Below are 10,538 nucleotides of genomic sequence, written 5' to 3' on the forward strand. Positions count from 1 at the left end.
CAGTTACTGGGTGACCTCAGGATGGGGAGACATAACGTTGTGCTGGATGGCAGCTGGCTGGGTTTTGGGTATCTGCAGAGAATGAGACTGTCCCAGAATAAGAATAATGGTTAAGGAAAACAGGACAAACACTGGCAGAATCGGCAAGAACATGAAGCTACAAAATCTTGGGCCTTTCCATTTCCAAAACAAACAAACAAACAAAACCAACAACAACAACAAGAAAAATAAAGTTTAGTCAAATCAAGCTGTATATACAGGGCATAGTCACAAGTGTAGGTTGTGGGCCTGTAGTACTCAGCCGGTGAGGAAACGGGAGGAATTAAACATCAGGTAATAGGGGCTATAAGGTAATGATAGACTTTCACTGTGCACACCCCTGTTCACAGGACACCCACCATTGCAATTGTGAATAAATTAGCTTCCCAGAAGACCCTGTCTGAGAAAATGATTCTGTCTGAGAAAATGATTGAGATACTTCTCACGCCAATAAACATGGGAAGATCTACAATCCTAGGACCTATGTGCAGAGAATGTACCAAACTCTCTGTGTGAAGGGAACAATGAGAACGAATGTTAATTACTATATGTTCTGTTTATTTTTTACTTTTAAAGTAGCCTTTTTCTGCTACATGGATTTTCATCTCCTGATCGATGGATTAATAATGCAAGTTTCTGTCTTAACTGTTGGCCTAGCTGGGGCATTTGCGACCACAGAATCACAGCATGGTTGAGGCTGGCAGGGCCCTCAGGAGCTCATCTGGTCCCACCCCTGCTCCAGCAGGGCCACCCAGAGCAGGGTGCCCAGGCCCACATCCAGGTAGCATGTCCCGTGCCCCCCACGGGCCGCCCCGGGGCACGTGTCCCCGCACAGCTCATCTACACTGCTGCGAGCGCGCCTCACAGGGCCCCGGCTGCCTGAGCCAGGCAGGGCCAGAGAAACACAGGCACTGGCTGCACGGACGGGCACCGAGAGCAGCTGCCGATGGCCCCCCAGCACAGCTGATGGATGGATGCCATAGATGCCATCTCCAAGCAGTTGGAAGAATCACAGAATGACAGAATATCCCGAGCTGGAAGGGACCCATACGGATCATCGAGTCCACTCCTGGCACCACACAGGTCTACCCAAAATTTTAGACCATGTGACTAAGTGCACAGTCCAAACACTTCTTAAATTCCACCAGGCTTGTTGGAGTGACTACTTCCCTGGGGAGCCTGTTCCAGTGTGATCAGAGTGAGGTGATTGCACCCCTCTACTCTGCTCCTGGAGGCCTCCTCTGGAGTGCTGCGTCCAGGCCTGGTGCTCCCAGCACAAGAAGGATGTGGGTCTGTAAGTACGGGTCCGGAGGAGGGCTACAATGTTGTTAATGGCAGGAAAAGAGGGGATGGTTTTAAACTAAGAGAAGGGAGATTTAGAGTAGAGGATATGAGGAAATTTTTCCCTCAGAGGGTGATGAGGCACCGGACTGGGTTTCCCAGAGCAGCTGAGGATGCCCCATCCCTGCCCCTGAAAGGCGAGGTTGGGTGAGGCCACGGGCAAGCAGATTGAGTGCATGGCATCCCTGGCCATGGCAGGGGGGCTGGAACTAAATGATCTTTAAGGTCCCTTCCAACCTGAGCCATTCTGCAATCCTATGATTGTGTGATCGTATGATTGTGTGATCGTACGATTGCATGATTGTGTGATTGTATGATCCTAGGACTGTATGGTTGTGTGATTCTATGATTCTGTGAAGAAGATCAAGACGCTGACTGTGGCAGAGTCCCCACTTTTATGTTGTTTATTGAAAGCCAAGTGTGCCCTGCTAACGGCGCCGCGGGGGCGGCCTCTTGCAGGGCTGGGGAGAGTCCGGGCTGCTGTTGGCCTTCCTCTTCGGGGCGCGCCGGGGCCTCGCAGACGAGCGGTCCCTGTCCTGGCCAGGAGGAGAGGGCCCATGGCTGCAGCCCGGCACTGCAGCGTCTTCTTGTGCCGGCAGTCCTGGCTCTGAGCAGGGCTCCTCCTGCTCTGTGAGGTCGGGTGCGGTGGCTGGGTGGCCAGGATCCCCACGCAGGGCAGCGCTGGAGGTGCTGGGGAGCTCCTCGGTGTCTGAAGACTCTGGGCTGCTGGAGGAGAGCTCGCTGATCACAGGAGTGGCCCGGGGGGAGGCAGCAGGGCTGGGGGTGGCCGCAGGACTGTCTTCTGCCTCGCTGCTGTCCTGGGAGCCCTCGATGTCCACCTCAGGGCTGTTTCGCTGCTGGCTAGCGGGAGGGGGTTCCAGGAGCCGAAGCCTCTCAATGAAGTTGTTGATGCACATCTCCACAGTTCTGGCAATGAGCTGCTGCACGAAGCTCATTGTATGGCCCTGCAGGAATGGCTGCAGCACCCCGACCAAGGCCTGCTCATGCAGCCCAAACAAACACAGCCAAGCAACAACGTTGGCTTCCAGCATGTCCTGCTGCCACCAGGCAGCCCCGAACAAGTCCCTTGCTTGCTGGCGCACCCAGGGCCTCAATGGGCTGATGATAGTTGGGTGGTCCCTGAAGAGGGCCGCCCATTGCTCAGGCAGGAGGCCGCTCACAACAGGCTGGGGCACCGGCACTGCAGCCTCCTGCTCATCCTGTTGGTGGTAATTTTGTGGCTCTGCACGGCGGATGATCTGCACCTCCATAAAGTCATCTTCTGCCCAGATGGAGTAGCGTACGGAGGTGATCTTCTGCCTGCAGAGTGGGCAGGTGGCATTTCTCTCAGCCCAGCGCATGATGCATCCCAAGCAGAACTGGTGCCGGCAGGGGATGACGACGCTGGGCTCCTTTGTGGTCCCCTGGCACACAGGGCAGGTGACATCAGCCTCTGTGGCCATCGTGCTGTCTCGCTGCAGCGGGCTGGGGAGAGCTGTGGATGGGGACCTGCTTCCCCTCGCTGGCGCCGCTGCGACAGGTGCTGCTCGCTGCAAGGAGAGAGGCCAGGGTCAGTGGCTGTGCCGGGGCAGGCAGCAGCAGTGCCCCAGCCCCTCAGCAGGAAACCCCCCGCCCGGCCCCAGCCCCAGCCCCAGCCCCAGCCCCAGCCCCACAGCTGGGCTGTCCCGTGCCCCCCACGGGCCGCCCCGGGGCACGTGTCCCCGCACAGCTCACCTGTGCTGCTGCGAGCGCGCCTCACAGGGCCCCGGCTGCCTGAGCCAGGCAGGGCCGGGGAAACACGGGCACTGGCTGCGGGGACGGGCACTGACAGCAACTGTCGATGGCCCCACAGCACAGCTCCACCAAAGCCTCGCTCAACACTCCAAGCCTCGCACACACGCTCAGCGGGAGTCCAGGCACGAGCCAGGCTGGGACGGGCTCTGCCGGCGCCCCAATATAAGCAGCGAGGGCCGTGAGGTCACAACCCGTTGCTGGGTGACCTCACAGCCAGTTACTGGGTGACCTCAGGATGGGGAGACATAACGTTGTGCTGGATGGCAGCTGGCTGGGTTTTGGGTATCTGCAGAGAATGAGACTGTCCCAGAATAAGAATAATGGTTAAGGAAAACAGGACAAACACTGGCAGAATCGGCAAGAACATGAAGCTACAAAATCTTGGGCCTTTCCATTTCCAAAACAAACAAACAAACAAAACCAACAACAACAACAAGAAAAATAAAGTTTAGTCAAATCAAGCTGTATATACAGGGCATAGTCACAAGTGTAGGTTGTGGGCCTGTAGTACTCAGCCGGTGAGGAAACGGGAGGAATTAAACATCAGGTAATAGGGGCTATAAGGTAATGATAGACTTTCACTGTGCACACCCCTGTTCACAGGACACCCACCATTGCAATTGTGAATAAATTAGCTTCCCAGAAGACCCTGTCTGAGAAAATGATTGAGATACTTCTCACGCCAATAAACATGGGAAGATCTACAATCCTAGGACCTATGTGCAGAGAATGTACCAAACTCTCTGTGTGAAGGGAACAATGAGAAGGAATGTTAATTACTATATGTTCTGTTTATTTTTTACTTTTAAAATAGCCTTTTTCTGCTACATGGATTTTCATCTCCTGATCGATGGATTAATAATGCAAGTTTCTGTCTTAACTGTTGGCCTAGCTGGGGCATTTGCGACCACAGAATCACAGCATGGTTGAGGCTGGCAGGGCCCTCAGGAGCTCATCTGGTCCCACCCCTGCTCCAGCAGGGCCACCCAGAGCAGGGTGCCCAGGCCCACATCCAGGTGACATGTCCCGTGCCCCCCACGGGCCGCCCCGGGGCACGTGTCCCCGCACAGCTCATCTACACTGCTGCGAGCGCGCCTCACAGGGCCCCGGCTGCCTGAGCCAGGCAGGGCCAGAGAAACACAGGCACTGGCTGCACGGACGGGCACCGAGAGCAGCTGCCGATGGCCCCACCGCACAGCTGATGGATGGATGCCATAGATGCCATCTCCAAGCAGTTGGAAGAATCACAGAATGACAGAATATCCCGAGCTGGAAGGGACCCATACGGACCATCGAGTCCACTCCTGGCACCACACAGGTCTACCCAAAATTTTAGACCATGTGACTAAGTGCACAGTCCAAACACTTCTTAAATTCCAACAGGCTTGTTGGAGTGAGTACTTCCCTGGGGAGCCTGTTCCAGTGTGATCAGAGTGAGGTGATTGCACCCCTCTACTCTTGTTGTGGTTCCGCTCGAGTGGGCAGCCGAGCTCCACCACAGCCGCTCTCTCACTCCCCCTCCTCAAAGAGGAATGGGGAGAAAATATGTGAAAGGGGCTCAAGGATTGAGATAAGGAGGAGAAAATCACGCAATAATTAGTGTAACGGGCAAACCAGACTCAGCATAAGAAGACAGATAGTAAGATTTATTGCTCATTACTAACAAGCTAGAGAAGTGAGAAACAAAGGAAAGAAACCAAAAGCACCTCCCCCCCCATCCACCCTCTTCCACCTCCTCCCCCCGAGCGGCGCAGGGGAACGGGGGAATGGGGGTTATGGTCAGTCTACAGCACTTCTTCTCTGCCGCTCCTTCTCGGTCACTCTCGTCCCCTGTGCTGTGGGGTCCCACCCACGGGATGCAGTCCTTGACGAACTGATCCGGCGTGGGCTTCCCACAGGCAGCAGCTCTTCCAGAACTGCTCCAGATATGGGTCCGTACCACGGGGTCCATCCCTCAGGAGCAAACTGCTCCAACCTGGCTCCCCCATGGGCAGCAGCTCCTGCCAGGTCACCTGCTCCTGCGTGGTCTCCTCTCCACGGCCTACAGGTCCGGCCCGGAATCTGCTCCAGCAGGGGTCTTCCACAGGCGGCAGCCTCCGTCGGTGCAGGGCCACCTGCTCCACCGTGGTCTCCTCCACGGGCTGCAGCGTGAAACCCTGCTCCACCGTGGTACTCCATGGGCTGCAGGGGGACATCCTGCTTCACCATGGTCCTCACCACAGGCCGCAGGGGACTTCTGCTCTGGCACCTGGAGCACCTCTCCCCCTCCTTCTACACTGACCTTGGCACCTGCAAGGCTGTTTCTCACTCCCTTGAATCTCCCAGCTGCTGTGTGGCGCAGCGTTTTTTTTTCCCTGTCTTAAATATGCTCTCACAGAGGCGCAAAACAACATCGCTTATTGGCTCAGATCTGGAAAACAACGGGGCCCTTCCCAAACATGGGGCGGCTTCTACATCTTTCTCACAGAAACCACCCCTATGGCCCCCTGCTACCAAAACCTCGCCACGTAAACCCACTACAACTCTGCTCCTGGAGGCCTCCTCTGGAGTGCTGCGTCCAGGCCTGGTGCTCCCAGCACAAGAAGGACGTGGGTCTGTAAGTACGGGTCCGGAGGAGGGCTACAATGTTGTTAATGGCTGGCAAAGAGGGGATGGTTTTAAACTAAGAGAAGGGAGATTTAGAGTAGAGGATATGAGGAAATTTTTCCCTCAGAGGGTGATGAGGCACTGGACTGGGTTTCCTAGAGCAGCTGAGGATGCCCCATCCCTGCCCCTGAAAGGCGAGGTTGGGTGAGGCCACGGGCAAGCAGATTGAGTGCATGGCATCCCTGGCCATGGCAGGGGGGCTGGAACTAAATGATCTTTAAGGTCCCTTCCAACCTGAGCCATTCTGCAATCCTATGAGTGTGTGATTGTACGATTGTGTGATCGTACGATTGCATGATTGTGTGATTGTATGATCCTAGGACTGTATGGTTGTGTGATTCTATGATTCTGTGAAGAAGATCAAGACGCTGACTGTGGCAGAGTCCCCACTTTTATGTTGTTTATTGAAAGCCAAGTGTGCCCTGCTAACGGCGCCGCGGGGGCGGCCTCTTGCAGGGCTGGGGAGAGTCCGGGCTGCTGTTGACCCTCCTCTTCGGGGCGCGCCGGGGCCTCCCAGATGAGCGGTCCCTGTCCTGGCCAGGAGGAGAGGGCCCATGGCTGCAGCCCGGCACTGCAGCGTCTTCTTGTGCCGGCAGTCCTGGCTCTGAGCAGGGCTCCTCCTGCTCTGTGAGGTTGGGTGCGGTGGCTGGGTGGCCAGGATCCCCACGCAGGGCAGCGCTGGAGGTGCTGGGGAGCTCCTCGGTGTCTGAAGACTCTGGGCTGCTGGAGGAGAGCTCGCTGATCACAGGAGTGGCCCGGGGGGAGGCAGCAGGGCTGGGGGTGGCCGCAGGACTGTCTTCTGCCTCGCTGCTGTCCTGCGAGCCCTCGATGTCCACCTCAGGGCTGTTTCGCTGCTGGCTAGCGGGAGGGGGTTCCAGGAGCCGAAGCCTCTCAATGAAGTTGTTGATGCACATCTCCACAGTTCTGGCAATGAGCTGCTGCACGAAGCTCATTGTATGGCCCTGCAGGAATGGCTGCAGCACCCCGACCAAGGCCTGCTCATGCAGCCCAAACAAACACAGCCAAGCAACAACGTTGGCTTCCAGCATGTCCTGCTGCCACCAGGCAGCCCCGATCAACTCCCTTGCTTGCTGGCGCACCCAGGGCCTCAATGGGCTGATGATAGTTGGGTGGTCCCTGAAGAGGGCCGCCCATTGCTCAGGCAGGAGGCCGCTCACAACAGGCTGGGGCACCGGCACTGCAGCCTCCTGCTCATCCTGTTGGTTGTAATTTTGTGGCTCTGCACGGCGGATGATCTGCACCTCCATAAAGTCATCTTCTGCCCAGATGGAGTAGCGTACGGAGGTGATCTCCTGCCTGCAGAGGGGGCAGGTGGCATTTCTCGCGGCCCAGCGCATGATGCATCCCAAGCAGAACTGGTGCCGGCAGGGGATGACGACGCTGGGCTCCTTTGTGGTCCCCTGGCACACAGGGCAGGTGACATCAGCCTCTGTGGCCATCGTGCTGTCTCGCTGCAGCGGGCTGGGGAGAGCTGTGGATGGGGACCTGCTTCCCCTCGCTGGCGCCGCTGCGACAGGTGCTGCTCGCTGCAAGGAGAGAGGCCAGGGTCAGTGGCTGTGCCGGGGCAGGCAGCAGCAGTGCCCCAGCCCCTCAGCAGGAAACCCCCCGCCCGGCCCCAGCCCCAGCCCCAGCCCCAGCCCCACAGCTGGGCTGTCCCGTGCCCCCCACGGGCCGCCCCGGGGCACGTGTCCCCGCACAGCTCACCTGCGCTGCTGCGAGCGCGCCTCACAGGGCCCCGGCTGCCTGAGCCAGGCAGGGCCGGGGAAACACGGGCACTGGCTGCGGGGACGGGCACTGACAGCAACTGTCGATGGCCCCACAGCACAGCTCCACCAAAGCCTCGCTCAACACTCCAAGCCTCGCACACACGCTCAGCGGGAGTCCAGGCACGAGCCAGGCTGGGACGGGCTCTGCCGGCGCCCCAATATAAGCAGCGAGGGCCGTGAGGTCACAACCCGTTGCTGGGTGACCTCACAGCCAGTTACTGGGTGACCTCAGGATGGGGAGACATAACGTTGTGCTGGATGGCAGCTGGCTGGGTTTTGGGTATCTGCAGAGAATGAGACTGTCCCAGAATAAGAATAATGGTTAAGGAAAACAGGACAAACACTGGCAGAATCGGCAAGAACATGAAGCTACAAAATCTTGGGCCTTTCCATTTCCAAAACAAACAAACAAACAAAACCAACAACAACAACAAGAAAAATAAAGTTTAGTCAAATCAAGCTGTATATACAGGGCATAGTCACAAGTGTAGGTTGTGGGCCTGTAGTACTCAGCCGGTGAGGAAACGGGAGGAATTAAACATCAGGTAATAGGGGCTATAAGGTAATGATAGACTTTCACTGTGCACACCCCTGTTCACAGGACACCCACCATTGCAATTGTGAATAAATTAGCTTCCCAGAAGACCCTGTCTGAGAAAATGATTGAGATACTTCTCACGCCAATAAACATGGGAAGATCTACAATCCTAGGACCTATGTGCAGAGAATGTACCAAACTCTCTGTGTGAAGGGAACAATGAGAACGAATGTTAATTACTATATGTTCTGTTTATTTTTTACTTTTAAAATAGCCTTTTTCTGCTACATGGATTTTCATCTCCTGATCGATGGATTAATAATGCAAGTTTCTGTCTTAACTGTTGGCCTAGCTGGGGCATTTGCGACCACAGAATCACAGCATGGTTGAGGCTGGCAGGGCCCTCAGGAGCTCATCTGGTCCCACCCCTGCTCCAGCAGGGCCACCCAGAGCAGGGTGCCCAGGCCCACATCCAGGTGACATGTCCCGTGCCCCCCACGGGCTGCCCCGGGGCACGTGTCCCCGCACAGCTCATCTACACTGCTGCGAGCGCGCCTCACAGGGCCCCGGCTGCCTGAGCCAGGCAGGGCCAGAGAAACACAGGCACTGGCTGCACGGACGGGCACCGAGAGCAGCTGCCGATGGCCCCCCAGCACAGCTGATGGATGGATGCCATCTCCAAGCAGTTGGAAGAATCACAGAATGACAGAATATCCCGAGCTGGAAGGGACCCATACGGATCATCGAGTCCAACTCCTGGCACCACACAGGTCTACCCAAAATTTTAGACCATGTGACCAAGTGCACAGTCCAAACACTTCTTAAATTCCAACAGGCTTGTTGGAGTGAGTACTTCCCTGGGGAGCCTGTTCCAGTGTGATCAGAGTGAGGTGATTGCACCCCTCTACTCTGCTCCTGGAGGCCTCCTCTGGAGTGCTGCGTCCAGGCCTGGTGCTCCCAGCACAAGAAGGATGTGGGTCTGTAAGTACGGGTCCGGAGGAAAGCTACAATGTTGTTAATGGCTGGCAAAGAGGGGATGGTTTTAAACTAAGAGAAGGGAGATTTAGAGTAGAGGATATGAGGAAATTTTTCCCTCAGAGGGTGATGAGGCACTGGACTGGGTTTCCTAGAGCAGCTGAGGATGCCCCATCCCTGCCCCTGAAAGGCGAGGTTGGGTGAGGCCACGGGCAAGCAGATTGAGTGCATGGCATCCCGGGCCATGGCAGGGGGGCTGGAACTAAATGATCTTTAAGGTCCCTTCCAACCTGAGCCATTCTACAGTTCTATGAGTGTGTGATCGTACGATTGTGTGATCGTACGATTGCATGATTGTGTGATTGTATGATCCTAGGACTGTATGGTTGTGTGATTCTATGATTCTGTGAAGGAGATCAAGACGCTGACTGTGGCAGAGTCCCCACTTTTATGTTGTTTATTGAAAGCCAAGTGTGCCCTGCTAACGGCGCCGCGGGGGCGGCCTCTTGCAGGGCTGGGGAGAGTCCGGGCTGCTGTTGGCCCTCCTCTTCGGGGCGCGCCGGGGCCTCGCAGACGAGCGGTCCCTGTCCTGGCCAGGAGGAGAGGGCCCATGGCTGCAGCCCGGCACCGCAGCGTCTTCTTGTGCCGGCAGTCCTGGCTCTGAGCAGGGCTCCTCCTGCTCTGTGAGGTCGGGTGCGGTGGCTGGGTGGCCAGGATCCCCACGCAGGGCAGCGCTGGAGGTGCTGGGGAGCTCCTCGGTGTCTGAAGACTCTGGGCTGCTGGAGGAGAGCTCGCTGATCACAGGAGTGGCCCGGGGGGAGGCAGCAGGGCTGGGGGTGGCCGCAGGACTGTCTTCTGCCTCGCTGCTGTCCTGCGAGCCCTCGATGTCCACCTCAGGGCTGTTTCGCTGCTGGCTAGCGGGAGGGGGTTCCAGGAGCCGAAGCCTCTCAATGAAGTTGTTGATGCACATCTCCACAGTTCTGGCAATGAGCTGCTGCACGAAGCTCATTGTATGGCCCTGCAGGAATGGCTGCAGCACCCCGACCAAGGCCTGCTCATGCAGCCCAAACAAACACAGCCAAGCAACAACGTTGGCTTCCAGCATGTCCTGCTGCCACCAGGCAGCCCCGATCAACTCCCTTGCTTGCTGGCGCACCCAGGGCCTCAATGGGCTGATGATAGTTGGGTGGTCCCTGAAGAGGGCCGCCCATTGCTCAGGCAGGAGGCCGCTCACAACAGGCTGGGGCACCGGCACTGCAGCCTCCTGCTCATCCTGTTGGTTGTAATTTTGTGGCTCTGCACGGCGGATGATCTGCACCTCCATAAAGTCATCTTCTGCCCAGATGGAGTAGCGTACGGAGGTGATCTCCTGCCTGCAGAGGGGGCAGGTGGCATTTCTCGCGGCCCAGCGCATGATG

Source organism: Anas acuta, chromosome Z, assembly GCF_963932015.1.
Source record: "Anas acuta chromosome Z, bAnaAcu1.1, whole genome shotgun sequence".
NCBI lineage: Eukaryota > Metazoa > Chordata > Aves > Anseriformes > Anatidae > Anas > Anas acuta.